Source organism: Lissotriton vulgaris, chromosome 5 (genome assembly GCF_964263255.1).
Source record: "Lissotriton vulgaris chromosome 5, aLisVul1.2, whole genome shotgun sequence".
NCBI lineage: Eukaryota > Metazoa > Chordata > Amphibia > Caudata > Salamandridae > Lissotriton > Lissotriton vulgaris.
The window spans coordinates 544,315,285-544,341,652 of record NC_141693.1 but is presented as its reverse complement, the minus strand read 5'-3'; positions in this window follow the sequence as shown (position 1 = coordinate 544,341,652).

Here is a 26,368-nt window from a genome sequence, read left to right as displayed (position 1 = left end):
GGGCCCCTGGAAGCATGAAAATCACTTTAAACATGCTAATTTTAGCTCTAAAACTGATGATCCACCTACAACTGTGAACTGACGTTCAAAAATAAAACATTTGAAAACGGACCATTTTTCACCTTTCTGAAGCATGACGTAATGGGGGGTGTTATCTCTTTTGTCAAAAATCAGCGGTTTTTGCTTGAACATTAAATGCCTCCAAATGGTATATAATTCACTTCCCGGGCCCCTGGAAGCATGAAAATCACTTTAAACATGCTAATTTTAGCTCTAAAACTGATGATCTACCTACAAATGTGAACTGACGTTCAAAAATAAGACATTTGAAAACGGACCATTTTTTACCTTTCTGAAGCATGACATAATGGGGGGTGTTATCTCTTTTGTCAAAAATCAGCCGTTTTTGCTTGAACATTAAATGCCTCCAAATTGCATTTAATTCACTTCCTGGGGTGAAGAAACACTTTTTGAGACCTCAGAGTGAGTAAATTAGCCGTTTTCATGCACTTTTAACCGTTCCACAAATCTTGCGTTTAGGGCCCCTGGAAGCATGAAAATCACTTTAAACATGCTAATTTTAGCTCTAAAACTGATGATCCACCTACAACTGTGAACTGACGTTCAAAAATAAAACATTTGAAAACGGACCATTTTTCACCTTTCTGAAGCATGACGTAATGGGGGGGTGTTATCTCTTTTGTCAAAAATCTGCGGTTTTTGCTTGAACATTAAATGCCTCCAAATGGTATATAATTCACTTCCCGGGCCCCTGGAAGCATGAAAATCACTTTAAACATTCTAATTTTAGCTCTAAAACTCATGATCTACCAACAAATGTGAACTGACATTCAAAAATAAAACATTTGAAAACGGACCATTTTTCTCCTTTCTGAAGCATGACGTAATGGGGGGTGTTATCTCTTTTGTCAAAAATCAGCTGTTTTTGCTTGAACATTAAATGCCTCCAAATGGCATTTAACTCACTTCCCGGGGTGAAGAAACACTTTTTGAGACCTCAGAGTGAGTAAATTGGCCGTTTTCATGCACTTTTAACCATTCCACAAATCTTGTGTTTAGGGCCCCTGGAAGCATGAAATTCACTTTAAACATGCTAATTTTAGCTCTAAAACTGATGATCCACCTACAGATGTGAACTGACCTTCAAAAATAAAACATTTGAAAATGGATCATTTTTCACCTTTCTGAAGCATGACGTAATGGGGGGTGTTATCTCTTTTGTCAAAAATCAGCTGTTTTGGCTTGAACATTAAATGCCTCCAAATGGTATTTAATTCACTTCCCGGGCCCTTGGAAGCATGAAAATCACTTTAAACATTCTAATTTTAGCTCTAAAACTGATGATCTACCTACAAATGTGATCTGACGTTCAAAAATAAAACATTTGAAAACGGACCATTTTTCACCTTTCTGAAGCATGACGTAATGGGGGAGTGTTACCTCTTTTGTCAAAAATCAGCTGTTTTTGCTTGAACATTAAATGCCTCCAAATGGCATTTAATTCACTTCCTGGGGTGAAGAAACACTTTTTGAGACCTCAGAGAGAGTAAATTGGCCGTTTTCATGCACTTTTAACCATTCCACAAATCTTGTGTTTAGGGCCCCTGGAAGCATGAAAATCACTTTAAACATGCTAATTTTAGCTCTAAAACTGATGATCCACCTACAACTATGAACTGATGTTCAAAAATAAAACATTTGAAAACGGACCATTTTTCACCTTTCTGAAGCATGACGTAATGGGGGGGGGTGTTATCTCTTTTGTCAAAAATCAGCTGTTTTTGCTTGAACATTAAATGCCTCCAAATGGCATTTAATTCACTTCCCGTGGTGAAGAAACACTTTTTGAGACCTCAGAGTGAGTAAATTGGCCGTTTTCATGCACTTTTAATCATTCCACAAATCTAGTGTTTAGGGCCCTTGGAAGCATGAAAATCACTTTAAACATGCTAATTTCAGCTCTAAAACTGATGATCCACCTACAAATGTGAAGTGACGTTCAAAAATAAAACATTTGAAAATGGACCATTTTTCAGCTTTCTGAAGCATGAGGTAATGGGGGTGTTATCTCTTTTGTCAAAAATCAGCGGTATTTGCTTGAACATTAAATGCCTCCAAATGGTATTTAATTCACTTCCCGGGCCTCTGGAAGCATGAAAATCACTTTAAACATGCTAATTTTAGCTCTAAAACTGATGATCTACCTACAAATGTGAACTGACGTTCAAAAATAAAACATTTGAAAATGGACCATTTTTTACCTTTCTGAAGCATGACGTAATGGGGGGTTGTTATCTCTTTTGTCAAAAATCAGCCATTTTTGCTTGAACATTAAATGCCTCCAAATGGCATTTAATTAACTTCCTGGGGTAAAGAAACACTTTTTGAGACCTCAGAGTCAGTAAATTGGCCGTTTTCATGCACTTTTAACCGTTCCACAAATCTTGTGTTTAGGGCCCCTGGAAGCATGAAAATCACTTTAAACATGCTAATTTTAGCTCTAAAACTGATGATCCACCTACAACTGTGAACTGACGTTCAAAAATAAAACATTTGAAAACTGACCATTTTTCACCTTTCTGAAGCATGACGTAATGGGGGGTGTTATCTCTTTTGTCAAAAATCAGCTGTTTTTGCTTGAACATTAAATGCCTCCAAATGGCATTTAATTCACTTCCCGGGGTGAAGAAACACTTTTGAGACCTCAGAGTGAGTAAATTGGCCGTTTTCATGCACTTTTAACCATTCCACAAATCTTGTGTTTAGGGCCCCTGGAAGCATGAAAATCACTTTAAACATGCTAATTTTAGCTCTAAAACTGATGATCCACCTACAACTGTGAACTGACGTTCAAAAATAAAACATTTGAAAACGGACCTTTTTTCACCTTTCTGAAGCATGACGTAATGGGGGGGTGTTATCTCTTTTGTCAAAAATCAGCGGTTTTTGCTTGAACATTGAATGCCTCCAAATGGTATATAATTCACTTCCCGGGCCCCTGGAAGCATGAAAATCACTTTAAACATGCTAATTTTAGCTCTAAAACTGATGATCTACTTACAAATGTGAACTGACGTTCAAAAATAAGACATTTGAAAACGGACCATTTTTTACCTTTCTGAAGCATGACATAATGGGGGGTGTTATCTCTTTTGTCAAAAATCTGCGGTTTTTGCTTGAACATTAAATGCCTCCAAATGGTATATAATTCACTTCCCGGGCCCCTGGAAGCATGAAAATCACTTTAAACATTCTAATTTTAGCTCTAAAACTCATGATCTACCAACAAATGTGAACTGACATTCAAAAATAAAACATTTGAAAACGGACCATTTTTCTCCTTTCTGAAGCATGACGTAATGGGGGGTGTTATCTCTTTTGTCAAAAATCAGCTGTTTTTGCTTGAACATTAAATGCCTCCAAATGGCATTTAACTCACTTCCCGGGGTGAAGAAACACTTTTTGAGACCTCAGAGTGAGTAAATTGGCCGTTTTCATGCACTTTTAACCATTCCACAAATCTTGTGTTTAGGGCCCCTGGAAGCATGAAATTCACTTTAAACATGCAAATTTTAGCTCTAAAACTGATGATCCACCTACAGATGTGAACTGACCTTCAAAAATAAAACATTTGAAAACAGATCATTTTTCACCTTTCTGAAGCATGACGTAATGGGGGGTGTTATCTCTTTTGTCAAAAATCAGCTGTTTTGGCTTGAACATTAAATGCCTCCAAATGGTATTTAATTCACTTCCCGGGCCCTTGGAAGCATGAAAATCACTTTAAACATTCTAATTTTAGCTCTAAAACTGATGATCTACCTACAAATGTGATCTGACGTTCAAAAATAAAACATTTGAAAACGGACTATTTTTCACCTTTCTGAAGCATGACGTAATGGGGGAGTGTTACCTCTTTTGTCAAAAATCAGCTGTTTTTGCTTGAACATTAAATGCCTCCAAATGGCATTTAATTCACTTCCTGGGGTGAAGAAACACTTTTTGAGACCTCAGAGTGAGTAAATTGGCCGTTTTCATGCACTTTTAACCATTCCACAAATCTTGTGTTTAGGGCCCCTGGAAGCATGAAAATCACTTTAAACATGCTAATTTTAGCTCTAAAACTGATGATCCACCTACAACTATGAACTGATGTTCAAAAATAAAACATTTGAAAACGGACCATTTTTCACCTTTCTGAAGCATGACGTAATGGGGGGGGGGTGTTATCTCTTTTGTCAAAAATCAGCTGTTTTTGCTTGAACATTAAATGCCCCCAAATGGCATTTAATTCACTTCCCGTGGTGAAGAAACACTTTTTGAGACCTCAGAGTGAGTAAATTGGCCGTTTTCATGCACTTTTAATCATTCCACAAATCTAGTGTTTAGGGCCCTTGGAAGCATGAAAATCACTTTAAACATGCTAATTTCAGCTCTAAAACTGATGATCCACCTACAAATGTGAAGTGACGTTCAAAAATAAAACATTTGAAAATGGACCATTTTTCAGCTTTCTGAAGCATGAGGTAATGGGGGTGTTATCTCTTTTGTCAAAAATCAGCGGTATTTGCTTGAACATTAAATGCCTCCAAATGGTATTTAATTCACTTCCCGGGCCTCTGGAAACATGAAAATCACTTTAAACATGCTAATTTTAACTCTAAAACTGATGATCTACCTACAAATGTGAACTGACGTTCAAAAATAAAACATTTGAAAACGGACCATTTTTCACCTTTCTGAAGCATGACGTAATGGAGGGTGTTATCTCTTTTGTCAAAAATCAGCGGTTTTTGCTTGAACATTAAATGCCTCCAAATGGTATATAATTCACTTCCCGGGCCCCTGGAAGCATGAAAATCACTTTAAACATGCTAATTTTAGCTCTAAAACTGATGATCTACCGACAAATGTGAACTGACGTTCAAAAATAAGACATTTGAAAACGGACCATTTTTTACCTTTCTGAAGCATGACATAATGGGGGGTGTTATCTCTTTTGTCAAAAATCTGCCGTTTTTGCTTGAACATTAAATGACTCCAAATGGCATTTAATTCACTTCCTGGGGTGAAGAAACACTTTTGAGACCTCAGAGTGAGTAAATTGGCCGTTTTCATGCACTTTTAACCATTCCACAAATCTTGTGTTTAGGGCCCCTGGAAGCATGAAAATCACTTTAAACATGCTCATTTTAGCTCTAAAACTGATGATCCACCTACAACTGTGAACTGACGTTCAAAAATAAAACATTTGAAAACGGACCATTTTTCACCTTTCTGAAGCATGACGTAATGGGGGGGTGTTATCTCTTTTGTCAAAAATCAGCGGTTTTTGCTTGAACATTAAATGCCTCCAAATGGTATATAATTCACTTCCCGGGCCCCTGGAAGCATGAAAATCACTTTAAACATGCTAATTTTAGCTCTAAAACTGATGATCTACCTACAAATTTGAACTGACGTTCAAAAATAAGACATTTGAAAACGGACCATTTTTTACCTTTCTGAAGCATGACATAATGGGGGGTGTTATCTCTTTTGTCAAAAATCAGCCGTTTTTGCTTGAACATTAAATGCCTCCAAATTGCATTTAATTCACTTCCTGGGGTGAAGAAACACTTTTTGAGACCTCAGAGTGAGTAAATTAGCCGTTTTCATGCACTTTTAACCGTTCCACAAATCTTGCGTTTAGGGCCCCTGGAAGCATGAAAATCACTTTAAACATGCTAATTTTAGCTCTAAAACTGATGATCCACCTACAACTGTGAACTGATGTTCAAAAATAAAACATTTGAAAACGGACCATTTTTCACCTTTCTGAAGCATGACGTAATGGGGGGGTGTTATCTCTTTTGTCAAAAATCTGCGGTTTTTGCTTGAACATTAAATGCCTCCAAATGGTATATAATTCACTTCCCGGGCCCCTGGAAGCATGAAAATCACTTTAAACATTCTAATTTTAGCTCTAAAACTCATGATCTACCAACAAATGTGAACTGACATTCAAAAATAAAACATTTGAAAACGGACCATTTTTCTCCTTTCTGAAGCATGACGTAATGGGGGGTGTTATCTCTTTTGTCAAAAATCAGCTGTTTTTGCTTGAACATTAAATGCCTCCAAATGGCATTTAACTCACTTCCCGGGGTGAAGAAACACTTTTTGAGACCTCAGAGTGAGTAAATTGGCCGTTTTCATGCACTTTTAACCATTCCACAAATCTTGTGTTTAGGGCCCCTGGAAGCATGAAATTCACTTTAAACATGCTAATTTTAGCTCTAAAACTGATGATCCACCTACAGATGTGAACTGACCTTCAAAAATAAAACATTTGAAAATGGATCATTTTTCACCTTTCTAAAGCATGACGTAATGGGGGGTGTTATCTCTTTTGTCAAAAATCAGCTGTTTTGGCTTGAACATTAAATGCCTCCAAATGGTATTTAATTCACTTCCCGGGCCCTTGGAAGCATGAAAATCACTTTAAACATGCTAATTTCAGCTCTAAAACTGATGATCCACCTACAAATGTGAAGTGACGTTCAAAAATAAAACATTTGAAAATGGACCATTTTTCAGCTTTCTGAAGCATGAGGTAATGGGGGTGTTATCTCTTTTGTCAAAAATCAGCGGTATTTGCTTGAACATTAAATGCCTCCAAATGGTATTTAATTCACTTCCCGGGCCTCTGGAAGCATGAAAATCACTTTAAACATGCTAATTTTAGCTCTAAAACTGATGATCTACCTACAAATGTGAACTGACGTTCAAAAATAAAACATTTGAAAATGGACCATTTTTTACCTTTCTGAAGCATGACGTAATGGGGGGTTGTTATCTCTTTTGTCAAAAATCAGCCATTTTTGCTTGAACATTAAATGCCTCCAAATGGCATTTAATTAACTTCCTGGGGTAAAGAAACACTTTTTGAGACCTCAGAGTCAGTAAATTGGCCGTTTTCATGCACTTTTAACCGTTCCACAAATCTTGTGTTTAGGGCCCCTGGAAGCATGAAAATCACTTTAAACATGCTAATTTTAGCTCTAAAACTGATGATCCACCTACAACTGTGAACTGACGTTCAAAAATAAAACATTTGAAAACTGACCATTTTTCACCTTTCTGAAGCATGACGTAATGGGGGGTGTTATCTCTTTTGTCAAAAATCAGCTGTTTTTGCTTGAACATTAAATGCCTCCAAATGGCATTTAATTCACTTCCCGGGGTGAAGAAACACTTTTGAGACCTCAGAGTGAGTAAATTGGCCGTTTTCATGCACTTTTAACCATTCCACAAATCTTGTGTTTAGGGCCCCTGGAAGCATGAAATTCACTTTAAACATGCTAATTTTAGCTCTAAAACTGATGATCCACCTACAGATGTGAACTGACCTTCAAAAATAAAACATTTGAAAACGGATCATTTTTCACCTTTCTGAAGCATGACGTAATGGGGGGTGTTATCTCTTTTGTCAAAAATCAGCTGTTTTGGCTTGAACATTAAATGCCTCCAAATGGTATTTAATTCACTTCCCGGGCCCTTGGAAGCATGAAAATCACTTTAAACATTCTAATTTTAGCTCTAAAACTGATGATCTACCTACAAATGTGATCTGACGTTCAAAAATAAAACATTTGAAAACGGACCATTTTTCACCTTTCTGAAGCATGACGTAATGGGGGAGTGTTACCTCTTTTGTCAAAAATCAGCTGTTTTTGCTTGAACATTAAATGCCTCCAAATGGCATTTAATTCACTTCCTGGGGTGAAGAAACACTTTTTGAGACCTCAGAGTGAGTAAATTGGCCGTTTTCATGCACTTTTAACCATTCCACAAATCTTGTGTTTAGGGCCCCTGGAAGCATGAAAATCACTTTAAACATGCTAATTTTAGCTCTAAAACTGATGATCCACCTACAACTATGAACTGATGTTCAAAAATAAAACATTTGAAAACGGACCATTTTTCACCTTTCTGAAGCATGACGTAATGGGGGGGGGGGGTGTTATCTCTTTTGTCAAAAATCAGCTGTTTTTGCTTGAACATTAAATGCCCCCAAATGGCATTTAATTCACTTCCCGTGGTGAAGAAACACTTTTTGAGACCTCAGAGTGAGTAAATTGGCCGTTTTCATGCACTTTTAATCATTCCACAAATCTAGTGTTTAGGGCCCTTGGAAGCATGAAAATCACTTTAAACATGCTAATTTCAGCTCTAAAACTGATGATCCACCTACAAATGTGAAGTGACGTTCAAAAATAAAACATTTGAAAATGGACCATTTTTCAGCTTTCTGAAGCATGAGGTAATGGGGGTGTTATCTCTTTTGTCAAAAATCAGCGGTATTTGCTTGAACATTAAATGCCTCCAAATGGTATTTAATTCACTTCCCGGGCCTCTGGAAACATGAAAATCACTTTAAACATGCTAATTTTAACTCTAAAACTGATGATCTACCTACAAATGTGAACTGACGTTCAAAAATAAAACATTTGAAAACGGACCATTTTTCACCTTTCTGAAGCATGACGTAATGGAGGGTGTTATCTCTTTTGTCAAAAATCTGCCGTTTTTGCTTGAACATTAAATGACTCCAAATGGCATTTAATTCACTTCCTGGGGTGAAGAAACACTTTTGAGACCTCAGAGTGAGTAAATTGGCCGTTTTCATGCACTTTTAACCATTCCACAAATCTTGTGTTTAGGGCCCCTGGAAGCATGAAAATCACTTTAAACATGCTAATTTTAGCTCTAAAACTGATGATCCACCTACAACTGTGAACTGACGTTCAAAAATAAAACATTTGAAAACGGACCATTTTTCACCTTTCTGAAGCATGACGTAATGGGGGGGTGTTATCTCTTTTGTCAAAAATCAGCGGTTTTTGCTTGAACATTAAATGCCTCCAAATGGTATATAATTCACTTCCCGGGCCCCTGGAAGCATGAAAATCACTTTAAACATGCTAATTTTAGCTCTAAAACTGATGATCTACCTACAAATGTGAACTGACGTTCAAAAATAAGACATTTGAAAACGGACCATTTTTTACCTTTCTGAAGCATGACATAATGGGGGGTGTTATCTCTTTTGTCAAAAATCAGCCGTTTTTGCTTGAACATTAAATGCCTCCAAATTGCATTTAATTCACTTCCTGGGGTGAAGAAACACTTTTTGACACCTCAGAGTGAGTAAATTAGCCGTTTTCATGCACTTTTAACCATTCCACAAATCTTGCGTTTAGGGCCCCTGGAAGCATGAAAATCACTTTAAACATGCTAATTTTAGCTCTAAAACTGATGATCCACCTACAACTGTGAACTGACGTTCAAAAATAAAACATTTGAAAACGGACCATTTTTCACCTTTCTGAAGCATGACGTAATGGGGGGGTGTTATCTCTTTTGTCAAAAATCTGCGGTTTTTGCTTGAACATTAAATGCCTCCAAATGGTATATAATTCACTTCCCGGGCCCCTGGAAGCATGAAAATCACTTTAAACATTCTAATTTTAGCTCTAAAACTCATGATCTACCAACAAATGTGAACTGACATTCAAAAATAAAACATTTGAAAACGGACCATTTTTCTCCTTTCTGAAGCATGACGTAATGGGGGGTGTTATCTCTTTTGTCAAAAATCAGCTGTTTTTGCTTGAACATTAAATGCCTCCAAATGGCATTTAACTCACTTCCCGGGGTGAAGAAACACTTTTTGAGACCTCAGAGTGAGTAAATTGGCCGTTTTCATGCACTTTTAACCATTCCACAAATCTTGTGTTTAGGGCCCCTGGAAGCATGAAATTCACTTCAAACATGCTAATTTTAGCTCTAAAACTGATGATCCACCTACAGATGTGAACTGACCTTCAAAAATAAAACATTTGAAAATGGATCATTTTTCACCTTTCTGAAGCATGACGTAATGGGGGGTGTTATCTCTTTTGTCAAAAATCAGCTGTTTTGGCTTGAACATTAAATGCCTCCAAATGGTATTTAATTCACTTCCCGGGCCCTTGGAAGCATGAAAATCACTTTAAACATGCTAATTTCAGCTCTAAAACTGATGATCCACCTACAAATGTGAAGTGACGTTCAAAAATAAAACATTTGAAAATGGACCATTTTTCAGCTTTCTGAAGCATGAGGTAATGGGGGTGTTATCTCTTTTGTCAAAAATCAGCGGTATTTGCTTGAACATTAAATGCCTCCAAATGGTATTTAATTCACTTCCCGGGCCTCTGGAAGCATGAAAATCACTTTAAACATGCTAATTTTAGCTCTAAAACTGATGATCTACCTACAAATGTGAACTGACGTTCAAAAATAAAACATTTGAAAATGACCATTTTTTACCTTTCTGAAGCATGACGTAATGGGGGGTTGTTATCTCTTTTGTCAAAAATCAGCCATTTTTGCTTGAACATTAAATGCCTCCAAATGGCATTTAATTAACTTCCTGGGGTAAAGAAACACTTTTTGAGACCTCAGAGTCAGTAAATTGGCCGTTTTCATGCACTTTTAACCGTTCCACAAATCTTGTGTTTAGGGCCCCTGGAAGCATGAAAATCACTTTAAACATGCTAATTTTAGCTCTAAAACTGATGATCCACCTACAACTGTGAACTGACGTTCAAAAATAAAACATTTGAAAACTGACCATTTTTCACCTTTCTGAAGCATGACGTAATGGGGGGTGTTATCTCTTTTGTCAAAAATCAGCTGTTTTTGCTTGAACATTAAATGCCTCCAAATGGCATTTAATTCACTTCCCGGGGTGAAGAAACACTTTTGAGACCTCAGAGTGAGTAAATTGGCCGTTTTCATGCACTTTTAACCATTCCACAAATCTTGTGTTTAGGGCCCCTGGAAGCATGAAAATCACTTTAAACATGCTAATTTTAGCTCTAAAACTGATGATCCACCTACAACTGTGAACTGACGTTCAAAAATAAAACATTTGAAAACGGACCATTTTTCACCTTTCTGAAGCATGACGTAATGGGGGGGTGTTATCTCTTTTGTCAAAAATCAGCGGTTTTTGCTTGAACATTAAATGCCTCCAAATGGTATATAATTCACTTCCCGGGCCCCTGGAAGCATGAAAATCACTTTAAACATGCTAATTTTAGCTCTAAAACTGATGATCTACCTACAAATGTGAACTGACGTTCAAAAATAAGACATTTGAAAACGGACCATTTTTTACCTTTCTGAAGCATGACATAATGGGGGGTGTTATCTCTTTTGTCAAAAATCAGCCGTTTTTGCTTGAACATTAAATGCCTCCAAATTGCATTTAATTCACTTCCTGGGGTGAAGAAACACTTTTTGAGACCTCAGAGTGAGTAAATTAGCCGTTTTCATGCACTTTTAACCGTTCCACAAATCTTGCGTTTAGGGCCCCTGGAAGCATGAAAATCACTTTAAACATGCTAATTTTAGCTCTAAAACTGATGATCCACCTACAACTGTGAACTGACGTTCAAAAATAAAACATTTGAAAACGGACCATTTTTCACCTTTCTGAAGCATGACGTAATGGGGGGGTGTTATCTCTTTTGTCAAAAATCTGCGGTTTTTGCTTGAACATTAAATGCCTCCAAATGGTATATAATTCACTTCCCGGGCCCCTGGAAGCATGAAAATCACTTTAAACATTCTAATTTTAGCTCTAAAACTCATGATCTACCTACAAATGTGATCTGACGTTCAAAAATAAAACATTTGAAAACGGACCATTTTTCACCTTTCTGAAGCATGACGTAATGGGGGAGTGTTACCTCTTTTGTCAAAAATCAGCTGTTTTTGCTTGAACATTAAATGCCTCCAAATGGCATTTAATTCACTTCCTGGGGTGAAGAAACACTTTTTGAGACCTCAGAGTGAGTAAATTGGCCGTTTTCATGCACTTTTAACCATTCCACAAATCTTGTGTTTAGGGCCCCTGGAAGCATGAAAATCACTTTAAACATGCTAATTTTAGCTCTAAAACTGATGATCCACCTACAACTGTGAACTGACGTTCAAAAATAAAACATTTGAAAACGGACCTTTTTTCACCTTTCTGAAGCATGACGTAATGGGGGGGTGTTATCTCTTTTGTCAAAAATCAGCGGTTTTTGCTTGAACATTGAATGCCTCCAAATGGTATATAATTCACTTCCCGGGCCCCTGGAAGCATGAAAATCACTTTAAACATGCTAATTTTAGCTCTAAAACTGATGATCTACTTACAAATGTGAACTGACGTTCAAAAATAAGACATTTGAAAACGGACCATTTTTTACCTTTCTGAAGCATGACATAATGGGGGGTGTTATCTCTTTTGTCAAAAATCTGCGGTTTTTGCTTGAACATTAAATGCCTCCAAATGGTATATAATTCACTTCCCGGGCCCCTGGAAGCATGAAAATCACTTTAAACATTCTAATTTTAGCTCTAAAACTCATGATCTACCAACAAATGTGAACTGACATTCAAAAATAAAACATTTGAAAACGGACCATTTTTCTCCTTTCTGAAGCATGACGTAATGGGGGGTGTTATCTCTTTTGTCAAAAATCAGCTGTTTTTGCTTGAACATTAAATGCCTCCAAATGGCATTTAACTCACTTCCCGGGGTGAAGAAACACTTTTTGAGACCTCAGAGTGAGTAAATTGGCCGTTTTCATGCACTTTTAACCATTCCACAAATCTTGTGTTTAGGGCCCCTGGAAGCATGAAATTCACTTTAAACATGCAAATTTTAGCTCTAAAACTGATGATCCACCTACAGATGTGAACTGACCTTCAAAAATAAAACATTTGAAAACAGATCATTTTTCACCTTTCTGAAGCATGACGTAATGGGGGGTGTTATCTCTTTTGTCAAAAATCAGCTGTTTTGGCTTGAACATTAAATGCCTCCAAATGGTATTTAATTCACTTCCCGGGCCCTTGGAAGCATGAAAATCACTTTAAACATTCTAATTTTAGCTCTAAAACTGATGATCTACCTACAAATGTGATCTGACGTTCAAAAATAAAACATTTGAAAACGGACTATTTTTCACCTTTCTGAAGCATGACGTAATGGGGGAGTGTTACCTCTTTTGTCAAAAATCAGCTGTTTTTGCTTGAACATTAAATGCCTCCAAATGGCATTTAATTCACTTCCTGGGGTGAAGAAACACTTTTTGAGACCTCAGAGTGAGTAAATTGGCCGTTTTCATGCACTTTTAACCATTCCACAAATCTTGTGTTTAGGGCCCCTGGAAGCATGAAAATCACTTTAAACATGCTAATTTTAGTTCTAAAACTGATGATCCACCTACAACTATGAACTGATGTTCAAAAATAAAACATTTGAAAACGGACCATTTTTCACCTTTCTGAAGCATGACGTAATGGGGGGGGGGTGTTATCTCTTTTGTCAAAAATCAGCTGTTTTTGCTTGAACATTAAATGCCCCCAAATGGCATTTAATTCACTTCCCGTGGTGAAGAAACACTTTTTGAGACCTCAGAGTGAGTAAATTGGCCGTTTTCATGCACTTTTAATCATTCCACAAATCTAGTGTTTAGGGCCCTTGGAAGCATGAAAATCACTTTAAACATGCTAATTTCAGCTCTAAAACTGATGATCCACCTACAAATGTGAAGTGACGTTCAAAAATAAAACATTTGAAAATGGACCATTTTTCAGCTTTCTGAAGCATGAGGTAATGGGGGTGTTATCTCTTTTGTCAAAAATCAGCGGTATTTGCTTGAACATTAAATGCCTCCAAATGGTATTTAATTCACTTCCCGGGCCTCTGGAAACATGAAAATCACTTTAAACATGCTAATTTTAACTCTAAAACTGATGATCTACCTACAAATGTGAACTGACGTTCAAAAATAAAACATTTGAAAACGGACCATTTTTCACCTTTCTGAAGCATGACGTAATGGAGGGTGTTATCTCTTTTGTCAAAAATCAGCGGTTTTTGCTTGAACATTAAATGCCTCCAAATGGTATATAATTCACTTCCCGGGCCCCTGGAAGCATGAAAATCACTTTAAACATGCTAATTTTAGCTCTAAAACTGATGATCTACCGACAAATGTGAACTGACGTTCAAAAATAAGACATTTGAAAACGGACCATTTTTTACCTTTCTGAAGCATGACATAATGGGGGGTGTTATCTCTTTTGTCAAAAATCTGCCGTTTTTGCTTGAACATTAAATGACTCCAAATGGCATTTAATTCACTTCCTGGGGTGAAGAAACACTTTTGAGACCTCAGAGTGAGTAAATTGGCCGTTTTCATGCACTTTTAACCATTCCACAAATCTTGTGTTTAGGGCCCCTGGAAGCATGAAAATCACTTTAAACATGCTCATTTTAGCTCTAAAACTGATGATCCACCTACAACTGTGAACTGACGTTCAAAAATAAAACATTTGAAAACGGACCATTTTTCACCTTTCTGAAGCATGACGTAATGGGGGGGTGTTATCTCTTTTGTCAAAAATCAGCGGTTTTTGCTTGAACATTAAATGCCTCCAAATGGTATATAATTCACTTCCCGGGCCCCTGGAAGCATGAAAATCACTTTAAACATGCTAATTTTAGCTCTAAAACTGATGATCTACCTACAAATTTGAACTGACGTTCAAAAATAAGACATTTGAAAACGGACCATTTTTTACCTTTCTGAAGCATGACATAATGGGGGGTGTTATCTCTTTTGTCAAAAATCAGCCGTTTTTGCTTGAACATTAAATGCCTCCAAATTGCATTTAATTCACTTCCTGGGGTGAAGAAACACTTTTTGAGACCTCAGAGTGAGTAAATTAGCCGTTTTCATGCACTTTTAACCGTTCCACAAATCTTGCGTTTAGGGCCCCTGGAAGCATGAAAATCACTTTAAACATGCTAATTTTAGCTCTAAAACTGATGATCCACCTACAACTGTGAACTGATGTTCAAAAATAAAACATTTGAAAACGGACCATTTTTCACCTTTCTGAAGCATGACGTAATGGGGGGGTGTTATCTCTTTTGTCAAAAATCTGCGGTTTTTGCTTGAACATTAAATGCCTCCAAATGGTATATAATTCACTTCCCGGGCCCCTGGAAGCATGAAAATCACTTTAAACATTCTAATTTTAGCTCTAAAACTCATGATCTACCAACAAATGTGAACTGACATTCAAAAATAAAACATTTGAAAACGGACCATTTTTCTCCTTTCTGAAGCATGACGTAATGGGGGGTGTTATCTCTTTTGTCAAAAATCAGCTGTTTTTGCTTGAACATTAAATGCCTCCAAATGGCATTTAACTCACTTCCCGGGGTGAAGAAACACTTTTTGAGACCTCAGAGTGAGTAAATTGGCCGTTTTCATGCACTTTTAACCATTCCACAAATCTTGTGTTTAGGGCCCCTGGAAGCATGAAATTCACTTTAAACATGCTAATTTTAGCTCTAAAACTGATGATCCACCTACAGATGTGAACTGACCTTCAAAAATAAAACATTTGAAAATGGATCATTTTTCACCTTTCTAAAGCATGACGTAATGGGGGGTGTTATCTCTTTTGTCAAAAATCAGCTGTTTTGGCTTGAACATTAAATGCCTCCAAATGGTATTTAATTCACTTCCCGGGCCCTTGGAAGCATGAAAATCACTTTAAACATGCTAATTTCAGCTCTAAAACTGATGATCCACCTACAAATGTGAAGTGACGTTCAAAAATAAAACATTTGAAAATGGACCATTTTTCAGCTTTCTGAAGCATGAGGTAATGGGGGTGTTATCTCTTTTGTCAAAAATCAGCGGTATTTGCTTGAACATTAAATGCCTCCAAATGGTATTTAATTCACTTCCCGGGCCTCTGGAAGCATGAAAATCACTTTAAACATGCTAATTTTAGCTCTAAAACTGATGATCTACCTACAAATGTGAACTGACGTTCAAAAATAAAACATTTGAAAATGGACCATTTTTTACCTTTCTGAAGCATGACGTAATGGGGGGTTGTTATCTCTTTTGTCAAAAATCAGCCATTTTTGCTTGAACATTAAATGCCTCCAAATGGCATTTAATTAACTTCCTGGGGTAAAGAAACACTTTTTGAGACCTCAGAGTCAGTAAATTGGCCGTTTTCATGCACTTTTAACCGTTCCACAAATCTTGTGTTTAGGGCCCCTGGAAGCATGAAAATCACTTTAAACATGCTAATTTTAGCTCTAAAACTGATGATCCACCTACAACTGTGAACTGACGTTCAAAAATAAAACATTTGAAAACTGACCATTTTTCACCTTTCTGAAGCATGACGTAATGGGGGGTGTTATCTCTTTTGTCAAAAATCAGCTGTTTTTGCTTGAACATTAAATGCCTCCAAATGGCATTTAATTCACTTCCCGGGGTGAAGAAACACTTTTGAGACCTCAGAGTGAGTAAATTGGCCGTTTTCATGCACTTTTAACCATTCCACAAATCTTGTGTTTAGGGCCCCTGGAAGCATGAAATTCACTTTAAACATGCTAATTTTAGCTCTAAAACTGATGATCCACCTACAGATGTGAACTGACCTTCAAAAATAAAACATTTGAAAACGGATCATTTTTCACCTTTCTGAAGCATGACGTAATGGGGGGTGTTATCTCTTTTGTCAAAAATCAGCTGTTTTGGCTTGAACATTAAATGCCTCCAAATGGTATTTAATTCACTTCCCGGGCCCTTGGAAGCATGAAAATCACTTTAAACATTCTAATTTTAGCTCTAAAACTGATGATCTACCTACAAATGTGATCTGACGTTCAAAAATAAAACATTTGAAAACGGACCATTTTTCACCTTTCTGAAGCATGACGTAATGGGGGAGTGTTACCTCTTTTGTCAAAAATCAGCTGTTTTTGCTTGAACATTAAATGCCTCCAAATGGCATTTAATTCACTTCCTGGGGTGAAGAAACACTTTTTGAGACCTCAGAGTGAGTAAATTGGCCGTTTTCATGCACTTTTAACCATTCCACAAATCTTGTGTTTAGGGCCCCTGGAAGCATGAAAATCACTTTAAACATGCTAATTTTAGCTCTAAAACTGATGATCCACCTACAACTATGAACTGATGTTCAAAAATAAAACATTTGAAAACGGACCATTTTTCACCTTTCTGAAGCATGACGTAATGGGGGGGGGGGGTGTTATCTCTTTTGTCAAAAATCAGCTGTTTTTGCTTGAACATTAAATGCCCCCAAATGGCATTTAATTCACTTCCCGTGGTGAAGAAACACTTTTTGAGACCTCAGAGTGAGTAAATTGGCCGTTTTCATGCACTTTTAATCATTCCACAAATCTAGTGTTTAGGGCCCTTGGAAGCATGAAAATCACTTTAAACATGCTAATTTCAGCTCTAAAACTGATGATCCACCTACAAATGTGAAGTGACGTTCAAAAATAAAACATTTGAAAATGGACCATTTTTCAGCTTTCTGAAGCATGAGGTAATGGGGGTGTTATCTCTTTTGTCAAAAATCAGCGGTATTTGCTTGAACATTAAATGCCTCCAAATGGTATTTAATTCACTTCCCGGGCCTCTGGAAACATGAAAATCACTTTAAACATGCTAATTTTAACTCTAAAACTGATGATCTACCTACAAATGTGAACTGACGTTCAAAAATAAAACATTTGAAAACGGACCATTTTTCACCTTTCTGAAGCATGACGTAATGGAGGGTGTTATCTCTTTTGTCAAAAATCTGCCGTTTTTGCTTGAACATTAAATGACTCCAAATGGCATTTAATTCACTTCCTGGGGTGAAGAAACACTTTTGAGACCTCAGAGTGAGTAAATTGGCCGTTTTCATGCACTTTTAACCATTCCACAAATCTTGTGTTTAGGGCCCCTGGAAGCATGAAAATCACTTTAAACATGCTAATTTTAGCTCTAAAACTGATGATCCACCTACAACTGTGAACTGACGTTCAAAAATAAAACATTTGAAAACGGACCATTTTTCACCTTTCTGAAGCATGACGTAATGGGGGGGTGTTATCTCTTTTGTCAAAAATCAGCGGTTTTTGCTTGAACATTAAATGCCTCCAAATGGTATATAATTCACTTCCCGGGCCCCTGGAAGCATGAAAATCACTTTAAACATGCTAATTTTAGCTCTAAAACTGATGATCTACCTACAAATGTGAACTGACGTTCAAAAATAAGACATTTGAAAACGGACCATTTTTTACCTTTCTGAAGCATGACATAATGGGGGGTGTTATCTCTTTTGTCAAAAATCAGCCGTTTTTGCTTGAACATTAAATGCCTCCAAATTGCATTTAATTCACTTCCTGGGGTGAAGAAACACTTTTTGACACCTCAGAGTGAGTAAATTAGCCGTTTTCATGCACTTTTAACCATTCCACAAATCTTGCGTTTAGGGCCCCTGGAAGCATGAAAATCACTTTAAACATGCTAATTTTAGCTCTAAAACTGATGATCCACCTACAACTGTGAACTGACGTTCAAAAATAAAACATTTGAAAACGGACCATTTTTCACCTTTCTGAAGCATGACGTAATGGGGGGGTGTTATCTCTTTTGTCAAAAATCTGCGGTTTTTGCTTGAACATTAAATGCCTCCAAATGGTATATAATTCACTTCCCGGGCCCCTGGAAGCATGAAAATCACTTTAAACATTCTAATTTTAGCTCTAAAACTCATGATCTACCAACAAATGTGAACTGACATTCAAAAATAAAACATTTGAAAACGGACCATTTTTCTCCTTTCTGAAGCATGACGTAATGGGGGGTGTTATCTCTTTTGTCAAAAATCAGCTGTTTTTGCTTGAACATTAAATGCCTCCAAATGGCATTTAACTCACTTCCCGGGGTGAAGAAACACTTTTTGAGACCTCAGAGTGAGTAAATTGGCCGTTTTCATGCACTTTTAACCATTCCACAAATCTTGTGTTTAGGGCCCCTGGAAGCATGAAATTCACTTCAAACATGCTAATTTTAGCTCTAAAACTGATGATCCACCTACAGATGTGAACTGACCTTCAAAAATAAAACATTTGAAAATGGATCATTTTTCACCTTTCTGAAGCATGACGTAATGGGGGGTGTTATCTCTTTTGTCAAAAATCAGCTGTTTTGGCTTGAACATTAAATGCCTCCAAATGGTATTTAATTCACTTCCCGGGCCCTTGGAAGCATGAAAATCACTTTAAACATGCTAATTTCAGCTCTAAAACTGATGATCCACCTACAAATGTGAAGTGACGTTCAAAAATAAAACATTTGAAAATGGACCATTTTTCAGCTTTCTGAAGCATGAGGTAATGGGGGTGTTATCTCTTTTGTCAAAAATCAGCGGTATTTGCTTGAACATTAAATGCCTCCAAATGGTATTTAATTCACTTCCCGGGCCTCTGGAAGCATGAAAATCACTTTAAACATGCTAATTTTAGCTCTAAAACTGATGATCTACCTACAAATGTGAACTGACGTTCAAAAATAAAACATTTGAAAATGACCATTTTTTACCTTTCTGAAGCATGACGTAATGGGGGGTTGTTATCTCTTTTGTCAAAAATCAGCCATTTTTGCTTGAACATTAAATGCCTCCAAATGGCATTTAATTAACTTCCTGGGGTAAAGAAACACTTTTTGAGACCTCAGAGTCAGTAAATTGGCCGTTTTCATGCACTTTTAACCGTTCCACAAATCTTGTGTTTAGGGCCCCTGGAAGCATGAAAATCACTTTAAACATGCTAATTTTAGCTCTAAAACTGATGATCCACCTACAACTGTGAACTGACGTTCAAAAATAAAACATTTGAAAACTGACCATTTTTCACCTTTCTGAAGCATGACGTAATGGGGGGTGTTATCTCTTTTGTCAAAAATCAGCTGTTTTTGCTTGAACATTAAATGCCTCCAAATGGCATTTAATTCACTTCCCGGGGTGAAGAAACACTTTTGAGACCTCAGAGTGAGTAAATTGGCCGTTTTCATGCACTTTTAACCATTCCACAAATCTTGTGTTTAGGGCCCCTGGAAGCATGAAAATCACTTTAAACATGCTAATTTTAGCTCTAAAACTGATGATCCACCTACAACTGTGAACTGACGTTCAAAAATAAAACATTTGAAAACGGACCATTTTTCACCTTTCTGAAGCATGACGTAATGGGGGGGTGTTATCTCTTTTGTCAAAAATCAGCGGTTTTTGCTTGAACATTAAATGCCTCCAAATGGTATATAATTCACTTCCCGGGCCCCTGGAAGCATGAAAATCACTTTAAACATGCTAATTTTAGCTCTAAAACTGATGATCTACCTACAAATGTGAACTGACGTTCAAAAATAAGACATTTGAAAACGGACCATTTTTTACCTTTCTGAAGCATGACATAATGGGGGGTGTTATCTCTTTTGTCAAAAATCAGCCGTTTTTGCTTGAACATTAAATGCCTCCAAATTGCATTTAATTCACTTCCTGGGGTGAAGAAACACTTTTTGAGACCTCAGAGTGAGTAAATTAGCCGTTTTCATGCACTTTTAACCGTTCCACAAATCTTGCGTTTAGGGCCCCTGGAAGCATGAAAATCACTTTAAACATGCTAATTTTAGCTCTAAAACTGATGATCCACCTACAACTGTGAACTGACGTTCAAAAATAAAACATTTGAAAACGGACCATTTTTCACCTTTCTGAAGCATGACGTAATGGGGGGGTGTTATCTCTTTTGTCAAAAATCTGCGGTTTTTGCTTGAACATTAAATGCCTCCAAATGGTATATAATTCACTTCCCGGGCCCCTGGAAGCATGAAAATCACTTTAAACATTCTAATTTTAGCTCTAAAACTCATGATCTACCTACAAATGTGATCTGACGTTCAAAAATAAAACATTTGAAAACGGACCATTTTTCACCTTTCTGAAGCATGACGTAATGGGGGAGTGTTACCTCTTTTGTCAAAAATCAGCTGTTTTTGCTTGAACATTAAATGCCTCCAAATGGCATTTAATTCACCTCCCGTGGTGAAGAAACACTTTTTGAGACCTCAGAGTGAGTAAATTGGCCGTTTTCATGCACTTTTAATCATTCCACAAATCTAGTGTTTAGGGCCCTTGGAAGCATGAAAATCACTTTAAACATGCTAATTTCAGCTCTAAAACTGATGATCCACCTACAAATGTGAAGTGACGTTCAAAAATAAAACATTTGAAAATGGACCATTTTTCAGCTTTCTGAAGCATGAGGTAATGGGGGTGTTATCTCTTTTGTCAAAAATCAGCGGTATTTGCTTGAACATTAAATGCCTCCAAATGGTATTTAATTCACTTCCCGGGCCTCTGGAAACATGAAAATCACTTTAAAGATGCTAATTTTAACTCTAAAACTGATGATCTACCTACAAATGTGAACTGACGTTCAAAAATAAAACATTTGAAAACGGACCATTGTTCACCTTTCTGAAGCATGACGCAATGGAGGGTGTTATCTCTTTTGTCAAAAATCTGCCGTTTTTGCTTGAACATTAAATGACTGCAAATGGCATTTAATTCACTTCCTGGGGTGAAGAAACACTTTTTGAGACCTCAGAGTGAGTAAATTGGCCGTTTTCATGCACTTTTAACCATTCCACAAATCTTGTGTTTAGGGCCCCTGGAAGCATGAAAATCACTTTAAACATGCTAATTTTAGCTCTAAAACTGATGATCCACCTATAACTGTGAACTGACGTTCAAAAATAAAACATTTGAAAACGGACCATTTTTCACCTTTCTGAAGCATGACGTAATGGGGGGGTGTTATCTCTTTTGTCAAAAATCAGCGGTTTTTGCTTGAACATTAAATGCCTCCAAATGGTATATAATTCACTTCCCGGGCCCCTGGAAGCATGAAAATCACTTTAAACATTCTAATTTTAGCTCTAAAACTCATGATCTACCTACATATGTGAACTGACGTTCAAAAATAAAACATTTGAAAACGGACCATTTTTCTCCTTTCTGAAGCATGACGTAATGGGGGGTGTTATCTCTTTTGTCAAAAATCAGCTGTTTTTGCTTGAACATTAAATGCCTCCAAATGGCATTTAATTCACTTCCCGGGGTGAAGAAACACTTTTTGAGACCTCAGAGTGAGTAAATTGGCCGTTTTCATGCACTTTTAACCATTCCACAAATCTTGTGTTTAGGGCCCCTGGAAGCATGAAATTCACTTTAAACATGCTAATTTTAGCTCTAAAACTGATGATCCACCTACAACTGTGAAGTGACGTTCAAAAATAAAACATTTGAAAACGGATCATTTTTCACCTTTCTGAAGCATGACGTAATGGGGGGGTGTTATCTCTTTTGTCAAAAATCAGCGGTTTTTGCTTGAACATTAAATGCCTCCAAATGGTATATAATTCACTTCCCGGGCCCCTGGAAGCATGAAAATCACTTTAAACATGCTAATTTTAGCTCTAAAACTGATGATCTACCTACAAATGTGAACTGACGTTCAAAAATAAGACATTTGAAAACGGACCATTTTTTACCTTTCTGAAGCATGACATAATGGGGGGTGTTATCTCTTTTGTCAAAAATCAGCCGTTTTTGCTTGAACATTAAATGCCTCCAAATTGCATTTAATTCACTTCCTGGGGTGAAGAAACACTTTTTGAGACCTCAGAGTGAGTAAATTAGCCGTTTTCATGCACTTTTAACCGTTCCACAAATCTTGCGTTTAGGGCCCCTGGAAGCATGAAAATCACTTTAAACATGCTAATTTTAGCTCTAAAACTGATGATCCACCTACAACTGTGTACTGACGTTCAAAAATAAAACATTTGAAAACGGACCATTTTTCACCTTTCTGAAGCATGACGTAATGGGGGGGTGTTATCTCTTTTGTCAAAAATCTGCGGTTTTTGCTTGAACATTAAATGCCTCCAAATGGTATATAATTCACTTCCCGGGCCCCTGGAAGCATGAAAATCACTTTAAACATTCTAATTTTAGCTCTAAAACTCATGATCTACCTACAAATGTGATCTGACGTTCAAAAATAAAACATTTGAAAACGGACCATTTTTCACCTTTCTGAAGCATGACGTAATGGGGGAGTGTTACCTCTTTTGTCAAAAATCAGCTGTTTTTGCTTGAACATTAAATGCCTCCAAATGGCATTTAATTCACTTCCTGGGGTGAAGAAACACTTTTTGAGACCTCAGAGTGAGTAAATTGGCCGTTTTCATGCACTTTTAACCATTCCACAAATCTTGTGTTTAGGGCCCCTGGAAGCATGAAAATCACTTTAAACATGCTAATTTTAGCTCTAAAACTGATGATCCACCTACAACTATGAACTGATGTTCAAAAATAAAACATTTGAAAACGGACCATTTTTCACCTTTCTGAAGCATGACGTAATGGGGGGGGGGGGGTGTTATCTCTTTTGTCAAAAATCAGCTGTTTTTGCTTGAACATTAAATGCCTCCAAATGGCATTTAATTCACCTCCCGTGGTGAAGAAACACTTTTTGAGACCTCAGAGTGAGTAAATTGGCCGTTTTCATGCACTTTTAATCATTCCACAAATCTAGTGTTTAGGGCCCTTGGAAGCATGAAAATCACTTTAAACATGCTAATTTCAGCTCTAAAACTGATGATCCACCTACAAATGTGAAGTGACGTTCAAAAATAAAACATTTGAAAATGGACCATTTTTCAGCTTTCTGAAGCATGAGGTAATGGGGGTGTTATCTCTTTTGTCAAAAATCAGCGGTATTTGCTTGAACATTAAATGCCTCCAAATGGTATTTAATTCACTTCCCGGGCCTCTGGAAACATGAAAATCACTTTAAAGATGCTAATTTTAACTCTAAAACTGATGATCTACCTACAAATGTGAACTGACGTTCAAAAATAAAACATTTGAAAACGGACCATTGTTCACCTTTCTGAAGCATGACGCAATGGAGGGTGTTATCTCTTTTGTCAAAAATCTGCCGTTTTTGCTTGAACATTAAATGACTGCAAATGGCATTTAATTCACTTCCTGGGGTGAAGAAACACTTTTTGAGACCTCAGAGTGAGTAAATTGGCCGTTTTCATGCACTTTTAACCATTCCACAAATCTTGTGTTTAGGGCCCCTGGAAGCATGAAAATCACTTTAAACATGCTAATTTTAGCTCTAAAACTGATGATCCACCTATAACTGTGAACTGACGTTCAAAAATAAAACATTTGAAAACGGACCATTTTTCACCTTTCTGAAGCATGACGTAATGGGGGGGTGTTATCTCTTTTGTCAAAAATCAGCGGTTTTTGCTTGAACATTAAATGCCTCCAAATGGTATATAATTCACTTCCCGGGCCCCTGGAAGCATGAAAATCACTTTAAACATTCTAATTTTAGCTCTAAAACTCATGATCTACCTACATATGTGAACTGACGTTCAAAAATAAAACATTTGAAAACGGACCATTTTTCTCCTTTCTGAAGCATGACGTAATGGGGGGTGTTATCTCTTTTGTCAAAAATCAGCTGTTTTTGCTTGAACATTAAATGCCTCCAAATGGCATTTAATTCACTTCCCGGGGTGAAGAAACACTTTTTGAGACCTCAGAGTGAGTAAATTGGCCGTTTTCATGCACTTTTAACCATTCCACAAATCTTGTGTTTAGGGCCCCTGGAAGCATGAAATTCACTTTAAACATGCTAATTTTAGCTCTAAAACTGATGATCCACCTACAACTGTGAACTGACGTTCAAAAATAAAATATTTGAAAACTGACCATTTTTCACCTTTCTGAAGCATGACGTAATGGGGGGTGTTATCTCTTTTGTCAAAAATCAGCCCTTTTTTTGCTTGAACATTAAATGCCTCCAAATGGCATTTAATTCACTTCCCGGGGTGAAGAAACACTTTTTTAGACCTCAGAGTGAGTAAATTGGCCGTTTTCATGCACTTTTAACCATTCCACAAATCTTGTGTTGAGGGCCCCTGGAAGCATGAAAATCACTTTAAACATGCTAATTTTAGCTCTAAAACTGATGATCCACCTACAACTGGGAACTAACGTTCAAAAATAAAACATTTGAAAACGGACCATTTTTCACCTTTCTGAAGAATGACGTAATGGGGGGGGTGTTATCTCTTTTGTCAAAAATCAGCCGTTTTTGCTTGAACATTAAATGCCTCCAAATGGCATTTCATTCACTTCCCGGGGTGAAGAAACACTTTTTGAGACCTCAGAGATTGTAAATTGGCCATTTTCATGCCCTTTTAACCATTCCACAAATCTAGTGTTTAGGGCCCTTGGAAGCATGAAACTCACTTTAAACATGCTAATTTTAGCTCTAAAACTGATGATCCACCTACAACTGTGAAGTGACGTTCAAAAATAAAACATTTGAAAACGGATCATTTTTCACCTTTCTGAAGCATGACGTAATGGGGGGGTGTTATCTCTTTTGTCAAAAATCAGCGGTTTTTGCTTGAACATTAAATGCCTCCAAATGGTATTTAATTCACTTCCTGGGCCCCTGGAAGCATGAAAATCACTTTAAACATGCTAATTTTAGCTCTAAAACTGATGATCTACCTACAAATGTGAACTGACGTTCAAAAATAAAACATTTGAAAACGGACTATTTTTCACCATTCTGAAGCATGACGTAATGTGGGGTGTTATCTCTTTTGTCAAAAATCAGCCAGTTTTGCTTGAACATTAAATGCCTCCAAATGGCCTTTAATTTACTTCCCGGGGTAAAGAAACACTTTTTGAGACCTCAGAGTGAGTAAATTGGCCGTTTTCATGCACTTTTAACCATTCCACAAATCTTGTGTTTAGTTCCCCTGGAAGCATGAAAATCACTTTAAACATGCTAATTTTAGCTCTAAAACTGATGATCCACCTACAGATGTGAACTGACCTTCAAAAATAAAACATTTGAAAACGGACCATTTTTCACCTTTCTGAAGCATGACGTAATGGGGGGTGTTATCTCTTTTGTCAAAAATCAGCTGTTTTTGCTTGAACATTAAATGCCTCCAAATGGTATTTAATTCACTTCCCGGGCCCTTGGAAGCATGAAAATGACTTTAAACATTCTAATTTTAGCTCTAAAACTGATGATCTACCTACAAATGTGAACTGACGTTCAAAAATAAAACATTTGAAAATGGACCATTTTTCACCTTTCTGGAGAATGACGTAATGGGGGGGGGTGTTATCTCTTTTGTCAAAAATCAGCCGTTTTTGCTTGAACATTAAATGCCTCCAAATGGCATTTCATTCACTTCCTGGGGTGAAGAAACACTTTTTGAGACCTCAGAGAGAGTAAATTGGTCAT